Here is a 19,517-nt window from a genome sequence, read left to right as displayed (position 1 = left end):
ATGCACTTGGCAAGACAACACCCTGCTCTGCAGGACCCAACATCAGTGTCCAAGTCCCTCACAGGCTGCATGAGCAGACATTGGTGGGGCTAGGCCCACCCTGGATGGAAAACAATACAGTTTTTCATAAAGGACAGTAACTGTGAAGTGTCAATCCACAATGACTTACCTTAAATTAAGGAAAGTGAAGAAGAAAGCAGCCCACAGTAGAACACAGAAGCACTGTGTGCACAGAGCTGACACAAACAGCTCCTGAAAGCACCTGGAGCCCCTCTTACTTGCTGGGTAGGTCTCAGAACAGGGAAGCAGAAGCAGCAGCAAACAGGCACGTTCTGGTTTGACAGCTCCATGAGCTCAGGCCTTCCTGGTAACACAAATGAGGACTCTGTCAGTTAAAGTCCCTTCTCAGCTACAGTTTAAGTACAAAATGAGAACAGACAACGGCAACAAAATCTCTTATTGGATCAATAGCATGTGTTTAACAGCTAAATAAAGTGATAGAGCTTTTTAATTGTCTTTTCAGCTTCCTATCCTTAATCTATTCTTCTTTCATTATATACAAATTATTTATTGTAATATTTTGAATTAAATCAAAAGGAAAATAAATCAAAAAATCCAAACACATTGCCTAATTAAATAGCAATACCCTTGCTTTCATTCAGTCTTGATAAATCACAGTCTTCCCTTACTAACTAACTTCTAGTTTAACACATTTCTCTCACCACCCCAAGCTACCTAACAAAACACTCAGCTTAATAAAAACAAGCTAATATTGAAACCGGGCAGGTTTCATTCTGCTTCAGCACAGCACCCCAACACCTAAGTGCAGCCACAGAATCAGGCTCCTGGGGCTGGTGGAAAGCCAAGCAGGAAAGGCCAGCAGCTGAGTCTCAGTGACCCCCTGAAACGGGGTGAGCACCCAAACCTGGGGAGCTGGTGTGCAATGCAAAAAGCATTTCCTAGGCAATATTGAATTTTCCTAGGCAATGCTGAATTTCTTCCACGTGCGAGGAACTCACTTGTGATCACACTTGAATCCAGTGCATTTGCACAGGTCACGGCGGACAAGGAGGGCTCCATCTTAGGACAGAGGGTGCAGCAGGTTCCTCACTGCCTGAGGAGGTTTAGGACGGAGGGTGCAGCGAGTTCCCCACTGTCCTGTACTGGCTGCTGCAGTCACAAAGGCAAGGTTGCTCTGCTCCGCTCCCCAGCAGCACCTGGCAGCTCCTGGGAGGCTCTGTATCTGCATGGTGTAGTGTCTTACCGTATTTAAAGTAAGGCATTTCTGTTACTAAATAATGTATGCATTTGTGGAGTTAATCAAGGTTATAATAGAGTAAATCTGAGTGGAAAAATTAAAGGAAAATAGGAGAGCTGTTGGCTACAACAGTATTAGAAAGTGAGTGTCAGCCCCTGAGCTGCCAGGGAAAGACTTGAGTTTTTGTTCAAGCTTGAGTTTCAAGTCTAAATTATTCCAGGTAGCTCTACCTGTGATATTTTGGCTCTTTCTTGTGATTTTTCTCTCTTTAACAGCAGTAGAACAGTGTTGCTGAACCCTGTCAAACAACTGCAAGATTTCACTTGTGGATAAAATTATTCATACTCAGTAACACAAGTGTTTCATATCACAGGTCCACCCCTACAGAAGGAGTGAGGCATCCATTTCCCATCCACGTCTCATCACAGATAGGAGTTGCTTTCTGAAGTACCCTCAAGACCGATCCAGGCCACACAGCTTGGATCGGGAGGGGAAACTTTCAGAGGCAAGTGGATTTGCAAATAGCTATTATTTTATTCTGCTTTTATTCTCTTCTCTCTGTTCTGTTCTTTCCTTTCTTTGGGCTTGGTGATAAGCAGTAGGGAAAACCTTCTTGCAGACAGGAAGGCAGCGTGTAATTAAAGGTAAAGAATTGCATTTAGTTCTGTAGGAGTGACATCCTTTCTCATAAGGCAGTCTGTGAGAAATCAGGTAAGCAGCACATACATTTTTGATGAACAGGAGGACCCTCACCTATTACTGACGAGGTACAGAAAGAAAAGACAGGACTCACAGTAGGGAAATATCATCCATTAAATGCCTCCCTGGGGATCAAATGGCACTTACAATTGAGAGAGAGTAACTGCCTCCTACTTTTCAATCGGTACCAGCAGGATGCCTATTTGTAAAGATTTGTGCTGCCTGCATTCTGTTAGTGTAAGATGCCACGTAAATATTTTCTGACCTTTATGGTAGACGTTACCTTTTTTGTTTTCCACAGACCAGTGGCCTGATTTTACTTTTTAGAACTGGTGATCCTGCTAAAGAATGAGCACAAGAACAACCCCCTAAGTGTGCACAGACCTGCTGAAATTGAAGGACCTGCTGAACATGTGTTTTCAGTGTTTTCTGATCAGGGCTTTAAATAAGTCAACCTTTACAACAAGACTGCTGTGGTTCTTTTTGTAAAATCATACCTGCCTTGCACTAAATACCTAGCACCAAAGATCAAAAGGCTTTTGAAATATGTCCCCTTAAAAAAAAGGAAAAAAAATGAGAACTTGAAATTCTTTCATTTCCAAACTGATTAATCAAAGGCAGCTCTTTGATCCAGTACAGAAAAGTTCTCTGTTCCAAAACAACGAGCACGGTAATAGAGAGCAATTACGGCTCTGTGTGTATAGTCCTTCAGGCACACACAGGGTGCTGGTGGGTGTCACCACCAGGGCTGCCCAGACTCCAAGCACATCTACTTTTCATTATCATACCACCTGAAAACTCAACAGCTCCATCCCATGCACTAATATATGGGTCCATTTGGCTTTCCCAGAGCTTGCAGTAACCTTTCCACTAGCTCACCCTGTGGTCTGACATATACATACGTGTATTTGTTCAATTTGTGCATTCAAATGAGAAATGCACAGTGATTCCTTCCCATGGTGGATTTTACATAACTCCTGGAAAAAAAATGTAGTCACAAATAGCAGAGATTAGGCAGCAATGTCAAGGTCTGAGAGGAGAGATTACACGTCCCGTATCAGCAGATGTTTGCGGCCACTGACAGTCCTGTGATTTAAAGAGCCGTTCTCCATTCAGGAGCTTCCCACATTGTTACAGGACAAGCAAACAAGCAAATAACCAGCAATGGAGCCAGCCCTGCCCAGGGCTTCGTCCAGGTCAGACGGAGTTGTGCAAAACCCCCCATGCCCACTCCAGTGGCGTGTGCAGTTCAGTGACAGGTGAACTGAAAGCACCTTCCAGATGTCCAGCCTCAGCAGGATGTCTGAGGATGCTGAGCTGCCACGCCAAAACAGCAACCTTACACCCATTATACACATCACATTTTGAGCTGCTACAGCGATGAATTGTCAATGAGTTTGGGAGGGTTGCAGTGGCACGAGGCAAGTGACAGATGTATGGTTATTGGCATGTATGGTTATCAGCAAGCAGCACTCTGCTGGTGTGCACCACACAGACAGAACACAGGCAGGCAGGCGAATCATGTGAAAACAAACAATTCCAGGGGAACAACTGCCAGGGATGGAGAAACAACTCCAAAACAAACTTTTCAATTAAAAAAGGAAAAAAAACAGTGGCAAAATCAGGATGGTACAAAGGGACTTTCTATCCAAAAGGAGGCAGAAGAAGGCATAGCTTCCTTCAGGGAAATTTCAAAGTGAGGCAAAAAGCATAAAAAAGTAGGAGGCAATTCCATACTTCGGGATTTTTCTGTTACATATGGACTTCTGTAGAATGTATTTCTGAGAGCCAAGGAGAAGGACAAGGGTAATCAAGGCCTGCGTACGACATCACAGCAAGCTTTCAGAAAGGTGTGTGCCATTCCCTGGCAGTGACACACAGCAAGCTCACCATCTCCTAACAAGAGGCAGCTACCACACAGAGATGGGTGTGAATTCATGGCTCATTACCCCCTCTGCACTCACCTTTCAGGTACTGCTCTTCCATGCCAGGTGTCCTCAGCCTCAGGGCTGCCCTCTGCCCTCTCCAGCTGGGCACTCCCCAGTGCTCATCCCTGCCCCTGCTCTGGCCCTGTTGAGCAACCTAGAGAAGCACTCCCAAATGCCCATCAGCCAAATCCCCAGCCCACTCAGTCAGTTTGCGCTAACCCTGCTGCTGCTGCCTGAGCTAAGGGTGTGCTCATGCAAACCCCTGTAAGAGGGCAGCAGCCTCTGGCACAGAAGTGCTGAGACACATCTGGACCAACAGCATCTGCTGGTGGCTCAGCTGGGCCCACAGAAGGGCAGCTGTCTGGGGCCTTATCATGCTCCCGAGTAAAAAAAAGCTGCTTCATGCAAAGGCATTCAGGGCGTCAGCTCATGCTCTGTCCTTTCACACCCTGGTTTACTTGCTATCAAGTGTTTACACAAGCCTTGAGCCAAGCTTTCTGTTTTCTTGACCTTTCCCTAAAGCAGCACCCTTGCTCAGTAATGCAGGCAGTGGAACATCTCCTGGGTACCACGAGCACACAGAGCCCCTCGCAGGCCCCAGGTGTGGGGCTGCTGCTCTGCTGCTTCCTACAGTAACGCAGCGCAGTGCTCGATGGTCAGCAGAGAAATGTGAAAGAAAACAAGAAGGGTTACATGATGCAAAGGCCATGAAGAGTTCAGACATCACCACACATCCTGTTCAGCAGCACCAAACACAAGCGAGGTTGAGAAGTATGAACAGCCAAAGCATCTTTGTTTCAAAGAGGCACTGCGCAGCACGTGGGCCATGGGTTGGGCAGGCCACTGAGACCCCTCCGAGGTGAGCAGGACCTACCAGGTCATAGGGCCCAGTCATGAGATGAGATGAAACACTTCTGTCAGAAAATCAGACCTTAAAGTAGTTCGTGATTAGCACCAAAAGCAGATTAGGCAATGAGTGTATTTAACAGACTGCTTCGAGAAGAGACATATAAAATCATTGTTCAAAAATCTGTTACCCTAGAAGTTGCTATTTCTCATACAACATCCCAAATTTTGATGCATACTGGGGCGCATTCTTCATGCTGTATAATTTTTAAAACAGATGGGGCCTGTTTAGTTCCAAAGCTCTTGAGTATCTCAATTTTTAAATACAAATCTGGAAAATTTCCACCTAATTTATGCCTCAAAGTTAGCATGATTTCACAGCAGCTGGACCTGTTTCCCTAACTTGCAGGCTCCACGAGCACAGCCTGATGTCAAAACACCCATCTAGGTCCAAGAGGGACAGAGACCCCCACAGAATGCAAAATGTTTTCCCCAGCGTGCATGTGGACACGGTTACTACCTGATTTTACTCAAGGCTTTAGGCAGGCTATGCCATTAAAGATTCATGTTTACTTCTGTAACTGTTCTGCACATGCCACACTCTTCTGGAAAACTATTGTAGAAATTTTTGAGAGCTGACTTTCACATTTTAAGTAAGAGCATTTTTCATATTCCTTTCACATTGTAACGAAGTGCCTTAGTACCATCTGTTGAATTACTCACATGGAGCCATAAAAACATTCTCAAATAATTTAATATGCCTTTTATTTGCTGGTGAATGCCACTATTTGAAATATTTCTAATTCAGATTTGACATGGCTACTAATCAGTGCTCAACCCAGAGGGTAAACAAGTATTTCCTTTTTCCAGTGATATGCAGCATTATCACTTTTAAAATAAACAAATGCAATGTGTATTAGAAGCCCATCACTGAATCTTAAAGGCCATGAAGTTCTGGACCATGACATTGCACTGTTCAGAGGTGTGAGAGCCTGCAGAGCCACAGTCACATCTTAAATGTGCTGCAATTTTTAGCCTAGAAATTCTGGAATATAAATGGCTATGTATTTTTTCAGTGGCTTCCTTTCTCCTGAAACAGAGGAAAGATTGTTAAGTGTTTTATAACGGAACAAAGGGAATCACGTTGGCTCTGAGAGGAAACAACACTGCAATCAAAAAGCCTTCAAGAGTGGATCAAGGATCCAGCGAGCTGCACTGAGACCGCCCCTCAGCTTCCTCCCCACGTTCAAGGGGGACGAGCTTCAGCACGCCACAGGAGCCAGAGGCACCATGAAGGGCAGGAGGAAAACAATCCTCGCATCTCAACAGCTTAAACAAATCCTGGTGGCCTGACAATCTACAAAATGCTCTGAAAGCTAAAGCGTTCATCGCTATTATCCATTATTCCCGTTTCTCTAACACCTTAATAGAGCATTTAATGCCACCCCAACTGTCACAGCCTAAACAAACACTGAACACACAGGGTCCTGCAGGAACAACTCTCGCTCTGCTTCTGGAAGATTTCCTGCTGGATTCCTGTTTATCAGGATGGCTTTTGTGAAGAAAGTAACCCAGGGCTGCATCGCTGCCAGAATTTCACTCATCTTTAATCCACCTTTACTGGTTTTGGTCTTTGCTGAGACTTTTATAGCAGCTCTGCTCCAAATAAAGGTTGCCAGAATATTGCGTTAGCTTCATCTTTTCAGGCATTTGGTAGCACTGGAGGTCTGCCAGGCCAAGTAGCACAGACGCTCTTCAATCACGAAGCTCTGCAGATGTACGGTGACAGCACACACTGAATCTGCATTTTGAGCTTTCTCCATGTTCTGTGCAAGGTCTCCACTAAAGCAGGCACCTTAGGCCCCTCCGTCTCTTGCCGCTAGAAATAAAGCAACGTCAGTGCCTCAGAAACCTGTAGGAGGGATGCGACGGATGCAGACACTGCAGACAGAAATGGGAGCTGAGTAAAGCACTTCACTTCAGGAATTACCTAATTCAGGGAATTACCTCATAATTTCACAGAGGAAACTCCTGTGCAGACAGCCCTTAGTCATCACTGCCTTAAGGCCAAGTGGGGGATTTTCATACACTTCCTCCTCTCTCTTCGTGTGTACTTCCATTCAAACACAAACCAGACAACATTCACAGATTTGACACATCATTGTAGCCACACAATTTCTAAATAGTTTTGTGTGGTTCAGACAAAATGAGTTTTTTCAAAGCTGACACAGTTGCCAAAGGACTAAAATGAAGGGAGGCTGGTGGTCAGCGAGGTAAGGCAGAGGTGGCAAAGAAGATAAAGCTGCACCTTGAAAAGCAAACTGATGGACCAGGGCCGGGCCACAGCAAGGAGCCTCATCACCCTCAGAGGCACACACACCAGAAGCAGTCCCCAGACCCTGCCTCCCCTATCAGCCGGCCCATCCGTGCCAGGAACGGCCACCTGCAGCAAGATGCTGTGATCAGCTGCATCAGTACGGTACTGCTGATGCCATGGACTCCCTTGTATACCAGATTTCTACTAGCACACTTCACATCCAATTTGAAAAAAAAATACCTATATATATAGATATATATAGATATAGATATTCTGTAAGAGTGTCCTGGACAGGTTGCCAGCTCTAGTAGGGAGGGATGCGTTCCAGAAATCCAGAGCTGCTAGGCTCTGCTTGGCTCACTGTATCTAAAATAAAATAAAATAAAAAGCTATTTCTCTTAAGAATAGATGCTTCATACTGAAATCTTGTCTGTTACAGAAAACTGTCATCTCTCCTAGGGGTGCTGCCTTAGGGACCTGGCAGACTGGGGATATGTGCACCACCTCCAAGTGGTGGTGGTGGGGGGTGGCTACAGATGGCGGGCTGTTCTTTGCTGGCCTGCATTACACTAGATGAGGTATTTCACAAGCAAGATGGCCATAGAGTAAATACAGACAGGTTGCAAAGTGCTCCTCCAGTTGTTCACCAGAGGCTTCTTCCACTCCACACGTTGAGCCAGACAAGCGTTCCCATTCTCTGAAACCAGTCACCTCGGTGCTCCTGCCACCCCAAATCTCTGCCTGTCCCCAGTGCACCACTAACCTCTGGTGTTAAGCACGAAACGACACAAGGTTTGTATGCCTGTGCAGTTCCATCCTCCAGTGGGAACCTAGGAAGTTGAAATACTGCCGAGAAGAGCATCCTGGCAGGGGTTTCAGCCCAGGCTTGAAGACTCATGGCATTCAAAGGGATGAGAGAAGCTTTAGAGAAGTGTCTGAACTTCAGGCTACTCGTCTGAACTGCACTCGGGCACCAGCCCCCAAGGACTTCACCCAGCATTTTTAGAACCTTATTAACTAGAGCTTGAGGGAAATAGCTATAGATTTTATTCAGCAGGGACATTCTGCCGTGCGGAGCAATGCTCGCTGCATTCATTTCCTTTCCTGTAGTGTTTCAGTATTGCACATTATTTAGCCATCAGATCTGAACACAAATAATTGTACAATAAAAAACAGTGACTCAACAGGTTATTGCCACAATAACTCCTACATGTCCGCTGCGTATGGAGTTAGCTGGGTTGCTCACCCCACTCAGGCAGATGCAGGCAGCCCCATTCCTAGGCACCGCGCACCATTCACCAGCCCCTAGCCAGCAGCGCGCCTCGCTCAGCGCCTTATTGAGACCACAATAAGATCCCAAACTGCACAGGGGAGAGGAGAGCAGAGCTCTGCTTGTTCCTATTAGCAAACCCTTCATTCATTTTTAGCTAACGTTGCTTCTCTCATTCTTGAATTTGCAATTTAAAAACACAGAGATGATGCAGTGAAGGTAGAACAAGCAGAGGTATCTCCAGTCTGGTCCACTCTTCCCTGCAGTGTTTTCACCTTCAGTGCCCTCTCCCATTTGATTTTGTATCCCACAGCCAGAGGGAAGGGGCATCATGTCCTAGTCTTCCTTACCAATTTTTGGCCAATTTGTGAAACCAAAAATGAGAAAAGGGAGAAGGAAACCATGGAATCATTGACATAAACACTCACACTGCACCTGCAAATGTTCTATAACACGCACGGCAGATCACAGACCCTGACCTCTGAGAAGAGATTGCAGCTCTGTGAGCTTTGGAAGCACAGAGCTGGGCAGTCCCCACAGGTTCATGCAGTGTGATGGAAAATCCCACCTTCACGTTACAGCTTCAGCCAGCTACAGCAAGCTGGGAAGGGCTCCACTGAGACCAGGATGTAACCCAACAGTTTTTCAGCAGAATACACTCACCTAACTCTCCTCTTCTGTTATCGTATCAAAGCCTCTGCAGTTCACATTGCAAAGAAAGAACAAAAGAGAAACAGCAACAGCTTGTTCTCTGCATAGAGAACAAGCCCATAGTGGGCAGCAGCTCTCCCTTTCCCCCCAGACATGCTGCAGGTTTCCCCAAAGTCCCAGGGAATTACACAGCCCTAGAAGGGAGCAGAGCTGATGGCACCACACGCAGGGACATGGCTGAAATCCCCCTGCATGTTCCATTTCTGCTCATTTGACTTTCCAGCACTGCTGACTTCCCCCACAGGAACTCCCTACAGCTCGCTGCCACAGCAGCCGCTCACCCTGTCACGTTTCATCGGGCTCCGGAGCAGGCTGTCCTTTCATCTCTGATGTTTTTTTTAAGCTAAGCTCCAGCACATCATGGGGAACATCTCTGAAATCCTCCCTGATTCCCGCTGGAAATGGTGCCAAGTGAAAGAGTCGTTTCCCAGGGACGCGTTGGGATGGCTCAGCTTCATCCCGCTCGCAATGTCACCTAGAAAGAAAACAAGCTACCAAGGCAGCTCTGACAGCTTTCTGAAGCTCATTTCACCACAACTTGGCCATTTCAGCCCCAAATCTGTGTCAGAGATGGGCAGGAGAGGTCAGCGACTTCGGCTTTGGGTGGGAGCGCCCTGGGATGGGCGATGAGCGGTGCCCCCTGCCGCGGGCACAGCACTCCCAGGACACACCGGCCCCGGCGCTGAAGCTGGTCCTCCCCTCGGCAGCCATCTCCGATTTTCATTCTGCAGCAGCACTGGAAAGAAATGCTCAGCTACAGAAGGAAGCCTCTTCTCATTATCCGCGTGGCCTTTTTGATGAATTATGAAGAGCTCACGCTGCTTGCTAAGCATGTTACAGATGCCAGGCCACAGGCAGAATTTTGTTTTATTTTTGTTGTATTTTTGTTGTGAAGGAATTATTTTCCAGAGGTTTGCAGTAAGCTACACACTGAACTTTGTGCAAGATGGAGACTGGGTGCTCCTGCCAGTTTGGAAATGCTTGTGTAATGCTCTTGCCAAGCACGTGCTCGGGATTTTGCTTTAGGGAACGCGTGATTGTTCCATCACACCTACACGGCACCATCATCAAATCTTTAATTCTTTCACAATCTTTAGTTCCTCCTCAGAGCATCCCTGTGAGACAAGACATTTCGTGAACCCCTTTTTTCAAAGAGAAACTTTAAGATTTGTATGGATCACAATGAGATTTAGGTACTTAAATAGAAAGTGGAAACCTAAATCCCACTGAGATGAACCAGAGATAAGCCCCAGAATAGGACTGAAATGCTTTAATACTTGGCTAAATTTCTGCCTAAGTGATTTGCCCAAGGTCACAAAGGACATTTGGAAAAAACAGCTCCAAACCCCACAGCTTGCTCAATAATTCCTCTCTCTGTGGACCTGCAGGATGGCAAATTGGCAATTTCACAAGGTCATTTGGGAAAACAAGACACACCTATTGTGTCAGCTAACCCCGCCGGGCAGCGGGTATCCCTGCCTGGACACAGCACATCAATGCAGTCATTCTGCTTCCCACCTGGTTCCGAGGCAGGCGGGGAGCCTCAGCACAGGGCTGCTCTGTGCCCAGCTGACGTCACCTTGAGCAGGGCAGAGGCTTCAGCCAAAATCCCCCGAGTTCCACCCAGTTCCTTAACCACAAGGGCAGGCTTGCCCACGTCACCCCTGGTCACCTTGGAGGGGTCGGGATGAATGACCGGCGCCTTTCCAAACCCCACAGAGAGGGTTTGATGTGGTGGGGCCTGAACTGACTCTTTCAGAGCCCACGAGCTTCTTCCACCCTCATAGAAAAACAAAAATCTTCAGATTTTTGTTTTAAATTCAGATCTAGTTACTGCTGAGCTCCAGAAGCAGCATGTACACACAGGAAGCTTTATGCCTCCTTGACTAGTGTCAGGCAGAAAGTAAATTATTTATGAAAGCACTCCATGCAATATTTTATTTTGGATTTAAAGGGGCAGGAGTGAGGAGAAGGATAGCCTAAAAAATAAAAATACAGAAGTTTGAAATGCACTCAGACCCAAGTCTTTTGTTTTGCTCAGGATGTGCTCCCTGCTCAGAGGGGTCACACAGAAGCATAAATCCCATCCCACCTCTATTTGTGTGGACAGTCCCACTCACTGCAGTGGAACAGTTCCTCATTTCCACTGGTGTGTGCGGGATAAGGACCAGGATTTGACAAAAACATCTCTGGTGTCAGTGCTTTGGAGTTGAGTGGGTTTTTGCAAATGCAAACCCACTTTTCCTCCCACAGTCTGATCCACAAGTAGCTTTTCATTTTCCAAGCACAAGACTCTTCAATCCAGTTCTGAAATTAGCAGTAGCCAGCCAGCCTCAGCCAGCCACGGCTACACAAAACTACCCCAACCACTGCGCTGCTGCAGAAGGGCTGGGATCTCAAACACTGGGACAAACCTGACAGCAACATCCCCAGGTTTGCTAGGGGTTATTCAAAAAAAAAAATTTACTTTAAATTTTTAAAGTAAAGGTGGATTAAAATGAAGCCCATCGCCTTTAAGGATTAATGTTTAAAAGCATGCCAAAGGCAGGTTTTTGAAAAAAGACAGAGCAGAAGTCATTCCTTGAGCTCAAGCCCTCTACTTGTCTGTACAGTGAGTGGCTGGAGTTTCACTGTGAGTTGAAGGACAGAACACCCTGCTGGCTTTTCAGCACACAAAGATCAGGCCATTGAGGCCAAGGCTTGAGCAGGAACCTCATGTGATACATCTCTTGAAAACGTGCACCAGTTCACCCCCAGTTTCAGGAGAGCCTCAGGGAACAGACCCCAGTGTGCCTCTCTCCCCAGGGACATGCCATATTGGTATATCAACCCTGGGCTGACCCCTACCACCTGTGTCATAAATCACTGGTGCCAGTTCAGTGCCCTGATCGTTCACACCCTAGAAATCAAACAAAACTTCCTTCCTCCGTAAGAAAGGTTTCAATAAACTCCCATTCATTTTCAGTTTGAGTTTCCACACTTCTGCATCCTTTAGCAGCCACCATGATAACTAAACCGAGATTTCCACGCTCAGAGCTTGCTTTCCTACTGCCTCTTGTGCACAGCCAGGCAGACATCAACACTTCTGATCATTTGGGGCCATTTATTCCAAGACAAATACGATGCCTTTGTGCCAAACCACCCAGGGGCAGGCAGAGCTCAGCTCTTCCTTGTCCCAGCCTACCACCAAGAGACAGATTTGGGCATGCTGGTCGAAATAGGAAATTTCTACTGTAAGGCAGGGGTTTGTAACTAAATAGCAGCTTGTACCTGTAGAATTGGTATATTTAAAATGTTATTTCCTACCAGGTTTATAACAGATCACCAGCATTTTAAGTAAGATTCCTCCAGTTGATGTATGTACATTTTTCTTCCTAGTTTCTTAATTTCCTTCAGTAAATGGGTGTTTATTTCTGCTGCTGTGCTCAGGTCCCGAATCTGGAGATTTTGACATGCTCGTTCCTCCCTTTTTTAAGCTGCACAACGAATAGTGCTGACAGGTGTATCCCAGCATCTCGGCAATAAGGCCATATGATTTCATGACAGCATAAAAACAAAACAAACAAACAAAAAAAGAAAACTAGAGAGAAACTTTTCTGTAACATTTCAGCAACTGTTTCCATAGTAATAATTTGTTTCACCAAGCCACCAAACATCATTTCAAGGATTTTTCCAAATGCCCACAGAAAAAGTAGCAGCCATCAATAACCTTTTTTTTAAAAAATATATATATATATATATATATATATATATATATATATATAAGCCTTCAAAATTGTCACAGACCTTTTTCTTCCATTATTTGCCAAAAGCAGAAACAAAACAGCGAGGGATAGAAATAACAATTCTATTAAGATGGATGGATGTGAAGAGAGGTAGACATGAAAAAAAAAAGCATGCTGCTGCTTTGTGTGCCCAGGGCCTAAGCTGCCCAAACAGCCCATGACACCGACTGTCAGCTTGAGATATGTCACTGCTGAGGCATCCAGGATCCTAACCAGGAAAAGCTTTACCCATCAAAGCCAGCCCTTTAATTGTCTGAAGGGGGTCACCTACAGGCCGACAATTTGTAAAGCTGAGCAATGTGACCAAATAAGAGGATTTTTCTCTGCTGGAAGAATCTGGGTAGGTTCTGGGGCACGTTCCGACATGGAACAGGTGAGAGAGCTGCTGCTTACCCTGCTTTACAGTGCTGCAGAGGTGCAGATGTCACCCACCACTGCCACAGAAAGCTGAACCATCTACCCCACAGCTTCCTTCCTAACGCACTGGGACTGGGGAGTTAGGAGATTGGCAGCAGGAGGACCCACAGCACTTGGTATCTGACTGCAAGAATGGCCGCAGCTTACCAATTCCCAGCACCCAGAAGTGTCACTGAAGTCCCAGCACCTCAGCCTGGGTCTCCTGAACGCTTGAAATACAGTCTCTGTACGCTCCTCCTAGGACGGAGAACATCAAAGCAGGCTTGGAACTCCTCAGTTTAAACAAAATGCTGTACATGCACACTCCTTCTCAAATATTGGTTTTGTAACATTCAGAGAAGTCGTTCTCCTGTAACTAGTTACTTCATGTGAGTTCCAGGGCAGAAAGATGTCGAGTTAAGTGCGCTCCTCTTACATTCCTCAAATACAAAGCACTCTCGTGTTTCTCTTATGCGCAATCACCAGCAGCACAACGTATCCTGGACTGCAAGTGGAGTACCTAGCAACTAGCAAAATACAAATAATAAATAAAAATATTTAGCAAAGCTCTGCCCTTATCAAGAACCAAAACATGCTCAAGGAGAAACACTGCCGAATCCAAACCACAATCAGAACCACCATCCTTCTGACCTGCTGTCACAAAGTAGGCTTTTCTCTAAACTCTCCTGATATCACAAGTTTGTATTCTGGAACTTGCAGCATTAGTCATTTTCCTACATCATTTGAGGCACAGCAAGCTGTCTCAGTGATCTTCATCTGACCGTCCACGTCTCTTTTTGCATCACTTCAGACTCACCCTTCCCGACGTGTGGGAGGGCAGAGGCTCACGGTCACCGAGAGCAGGCACACGGAGCAGGTCGGCAGCGGGAGCACGTGGCTAATTCCACCATATGTGCCCGGAGTTACCTGCTGGGAGTGAGCAATCCCGGAAAGCGAGCGCACAATTAGCCCTCCTGTTGCATGTCAGCCTCTGCTGAAAATCTATAATTAAACTGATACAATGGTAATGAACAGGAGGTTTAAAAAGCAGACTCGGGGCTTGCAGAGACATCGGGACGTGCTTAATTACGTGAGTTTTCCCACTGGGTTTTACAAAACCAGCTTCCACCGGCTTTTTGTCCAAACTGACAGAGCCGAGCGTGCTTCCCAACGCGCACGGCAGGGGCTCCTCCTGGCCACGGTCCAGTTGGTGGCGTGGGAGCAGGCTCTGCTGTCTCCTGCCCGCTGCTTTGCTCTGTGCAGCAAGGAAAAGCAGGCTCCTGGGGGCTGCACAGGGCCCGCACAGCCCTAGCAGACCCGAAATAACTTGCTGGGGGATTGGGGCTTTCTTGTTTTCCGTGTCCCCATAGTGCGGCTGCTTGTACGGTCAAAAACCTTCCCATTAAAAGGCGCAGGAAAGCAGTCAGTGAAACAGAAAACAGCTAAACAGTTTAATTTTAGCTAGACTGTCTATTCAGCTGATAGCAAAATATTCTTTTGGCATGGGGCAAGTTTTGCATTTTTGCAGGAGTGCACTGACCAAATTTTCTGAAGGGAAACAGCATTTCAAAGCAGGCAACAAAAGCATTTCCCACAAAAACCTATCAAAATTACGCATTTCTCAGGGTCAGGGAGAGGGCTGAACTGCACTCAGACAAGATTTCAGTCAAGCCAAAACTCCATTTTCCTGTCAAGCAAATCATTGGCAAAAATAATTATTGCCCTGCTGATTAAACTCTGGAGCTACAGGCGCAGCACCAGGCTGCACATTCTCTGCAGAAAAATGGAGAGAGAAAACCTAAAATCCATTTGAACCAGTGGGTCACACACACATCCAACATTAAATCAAGTGCAGATTAATTATTCACAAGCACTTCAGTGCCTGTGTAACATTAATACTGTGAGATATCACTGATTTTATGTGTTACTCTGGAGCTATCACAGTATGCAGCAAGAAAAAGTATTTGTAAACTTCAAGACTGCCTGTATGCGATGCTGTTCTTCATGGAAGATCTTCTTCCATGTCAATCACAGCGTCAGGATAACGGTGGGGTTTTGTTTTTGTTTTTTATAAACACACTCATTAATCAGTGCTTAGCTGTATTTGAAAAATGCATCCTTCACAATGCGTCCCGTTAATATGCCGTAGCATTTTGAACATTATTGTTTTTATGCTTATTAGGCATATCCTGCTAGAAGAAGGCATTTTAAATTAGATTAAATCTTATACATGTTTAATGCGGTGTTCTCACGATTTAAAATGCTACTCTATTAAAACAGCAGAGAAAGAAATTGACTCACAGAATACGAATGCGAAAAGAATAGATCATGAGTGAAATGAATAATAGATTAACTGAATAATCATATTACTTCCTATATGAAGAATATAAATCACGGTAATCCAATGCTGTCAGCAGAAAGAGAGAGGGCAGGCTTTCCAGGACTTAACTGTGTTCATTATCTAACATGAAAAGAAAGCTACGCGTGATTAGTGTTAACGAGAGACCATTTCATTGCAGCTGGTGCCAGCTATCAATCCCAAAGCATGCCGGACAAGAGCACTCCTCTGGAAATCGCCTTTCCAAGCTGGGGAAAATCTTCCCACGCTCCCCCATCCTTAAAGAGCCCTAACGTTGCCACTTAGCAAGACTCGAGGAACAATGTCGGGTACCTTAGTGCATCGCTGGCAGGAATTAACTCTCAGTGCCATTAATTCAGCCACAGCATCCGCCAGGACTCGACAGCCCTGACCTGGTCACAGGCAGATGTGCTCTGTGACTGCCAGTACCGAAGACAAATCATTAGGAAGCCAAACCAAAGGCTACTGGCAGCAGTGGGGAGATTCCCAGTGATTTAAAGGCACTTGATTCACACTGTGAGTCTCCGCATACATGTTAATGCTGCGAGTTTAAATCGCCGTATTTATGTATCTTCTATATTTGATATCACTCACTTACATAATTGCTCTGAGTGCGTATTTGGCTCCATGCTCGCAGCACTAGGTTTGTGATCACAGCGATAATTAGGTAAGAGTCATGGTAAAACACAGCTCCCACTACTTCAGCCTGTTATCCAAAGGCAGCACCCAGGGAGTTCATTGCCCTGGCCGCGTGAGATACGCGGCTTTACGACATGGCTGAGTTGTCATCCCAGCACAGCTGAGTGGCCCTCAGCCAGCGGAGGATGCTGAAGGTGCAAGAAGGGAAAACTGCAGGAACAGGAACAGGAACCAGGGCTCCTCCTCGCTGAAGAAGTTTCCCTTCCACATCACTGCTCTGTGGACCAGCTGCAACCTGTTCATGGTTCTCTCCGTCCATCTGTCCCCTGATTTCCCCTGCTCTGCCACCTCAGCCCTTCCTCCTCAGAGAGCAGCCAGAGTCACTTGGAAGTGGGATTCAAATCCTAATTGCTTTCAAAAAAACTACAGAGAGCTAAAAAAACACGTGCAGAGAGCCCTGAGGGCTGTAATGCCATTCACCACTCCAGCATTACTAGCTATTCAGACACAGAGCTTACAAAGAGAGCTGATTAAAACAGAAACTGGTATACACAAAACAGGAGTTACCACCCAACAGGCTGCCTGCTAATGAGAAAGTAACATTTGTTAGAAGTTTCTAGACTTGACCTTGTCGACACCAGAGTGAAGGAAGAAAAAAAAAAAAAAAAACGGGACTGGCTGCTGGCATTAGGAGCTGATTGTCAGCTGAATTCAGCATCAGAAGAGCTCACAGTCAATCTGCTCCATGCTTGCTGAGCGCTCTTAGTAGGATGTGTTTAGCTGTCTAGGGACACGTGTTCTCAGAGAAGGAAGAATGCAGAGAGAGAGACTGCAGAAATGGTAAGGAGAAGACAATATCAGCACAGACCAGGAGCGCCAGCTCCTGCCTTTCCAGCAGACCTTGGTTAGGGGCACTCAGCAAGTCTGAGGCTCCAAGAATTTTTCAATGGAGGGGTGAGCTCCCCCAGGTATTACAAAAACACACTGCGAATGCTCTGTAGGGTTGAGCTGGCTGCTGTGAGCCTCGCAGATGCAGACCATGCCTCAGGATCCGCTGTGGGCAGGTTTATACTTCCCACAACACAGCACAATGGCTTCACTCACATCTAAAGCCTACCAGGTGCCCTCTGTCATGGTGACCTCTCAAAACCCAGAGAAGATGCTCAAGAGAGATGTTTCTGGGAGGCTGTTGGCAGGAAATTATGACCATGGCGGTTGATCAGACCACGCTGAATCACTAAAGCATCCTTCGTGGCATGTGGCCAAGTACAGCACTGAGGAAGTGGGGTTGTCTCTCCGTAGATCAGTTTGACCTGAGGAACCTTCCAGGCTGCCACGTGGAGCTCAGGACCACTCGCTGGGCCCCTGCACAAGGCCTGGCATCTGCTGCGTAAAACTGTGATTCCATCAATTAAGCACCAGTGATTCAGAGCCGTGGTAAGGCAAAGTGACTCAGTCAGGGATTGATTAGGAACGCAAATTCCAACTGCCACGTTCTTGCAAAACAGTCAATTTTTAGCTTTACAGCTTGTTGCGTAGCTTGCTGGACACCCATGCGATAGGAACAAGATCGTTCTGGCAGCCTTAGCTGCCAACCACTACCTAAAATTGCTGTCGCAGCAGGAGCAAATTAGTTCATAGCAATTGGTGCAGCAGTGGCTTTGGATGCAGATCTAGGAGCATGTGCTCCTATGCCAGTTCTCCTAGCACCTCTCAGCAACAGGTCTCATAACTCAGCACCCCAAGCAAGAAGTTTAGGAGATCTCTGTGTGATAGTTCCTTCCACGTACAAAATCATGATTACAGAAGTATATGTCTACTGTCAGGAGACCTTGCTTGGTGTAGCCATCTCCTAAACAGCATTGTAACCAAATCCTGCTTGCCAACAGCGTAGCTGCAAGAATCTAAGGATGTAAGCAAGGTCTGTGGAAGGAAGAATAGCCTTTAGTATGTCAACTAACAAATGTGGGTTAGACAAAAAAACAAAAACAGATATCTTCTGAAGAGCATACATACTTCTTCAGAACTGAAATGGAAGCAACAAAGTGAGAAGAAATCACAGTCAACATCATTGCATTAATTGAGAAAAGGATGTCAGTCTTTATGGAACAGAAAAGAGTCTCTGAAAAGGCTCAGGACCCTAAAGATGCAGGACATGACTTCTCAGGTACTATTCAACATTCACTAAAGCTGCTGCTGATCCAGATCTTGCACTCTAATATCATAATATGCAAAACATGATGGAAAGGGTATTAAACATGAGGACAGAACAGAAAGGAGAAAAAAACTATGCCTGAGACTTCAAAAAGACTGTTGCTCTAAAACTGAAGAACATAAAATGCACAAAAACTGTCTGAAAAGAAAAAGTAGGGTGAGAACTGGGAACACTTTGGGAAAAAATCGTGAGACGGCCAAAAGCCACAATTCCACAATTAAGAAAAAGAGCAAGTTTGGCTAAAAGCACATTCTCATTTGGTGTGAAGTGAAGGAGGCAATTAGGAACAAAAAGCCAATATAAAATGACTGAAAAGAGGAAATCAATAGAAATTACTGTAAACAAAGTTAGGAAAGATGAAATATTTATTAGGAAAGCTAAAGATGAAAAAAAGCCATTGCAGGCCTGGCTAAGGACAAAGAGTTTTAACAGAGCAGAACCTCGGCAGCACTGCAGCTGTACAGCTCGCAAAGTTTTCAATAATGATGCAGAAAAGGCAAAATTGTTCAATACATATTTCTGTTGCATATATGAAAAGGGCAGAGAGGAAAATTAAATGCCTTCCCATCCTTGAGTAACTAAGGAGGATGTTAAAGACCTAGGAATAAACATTTAAAGGCAGTTATGGAGAGCCTGCATAGAGGAACTGGAGCAGAGTTAGATGAGACCTTTTTAATTTTTAATAAACCTTGATATCTCAGAGAAATTAATTCATTTTCACCAAGTTCATTTAAAGCCATATTTGTAGCTGTATATCTAGGAATGAGAAGTGTTCCTAGGCACAGCTACAGAATAAGGCACTAATAACTAAAAAGTGATCCTTAGATGTATAAACAGAAAAAAAAATGTAGCAGGTAAATTTACTTCCATTTGCAGCATAATCCCTTGGCACCCCAGTATTGGAAAAAAAATATCACATCAGCAATAAAAAGCCACCTGAGCTACACAAGCTTAACAACGCGTGGAATTGCTTGCAGGAAGGCAAAGGACCTACCCTTTCCCCTAACAAATGGGAGAAGAAGCAGGCATGGCTGAGTTTCTCAAGGTAGCACATAAGCACTTGATTCAGTGAAGAGGCTACGAAGTCTGATGGC

This window comes from Anas acuta, chromosome 15 (assembly GCF_963932015.1).
Source record: "Anas acuta chromosome 15, bAnaAcu1.1, whole genome shotgun sequence".
NCBI classification, from domain to species: domain Eukaryota; kingdom Metazoa; phylum Chordata; class Aves; order Anseriformes; family Anatidae; genus Anas; species Anas acuta.
This window is presented reverse-complemented; position numbering follows the sequence as displayed.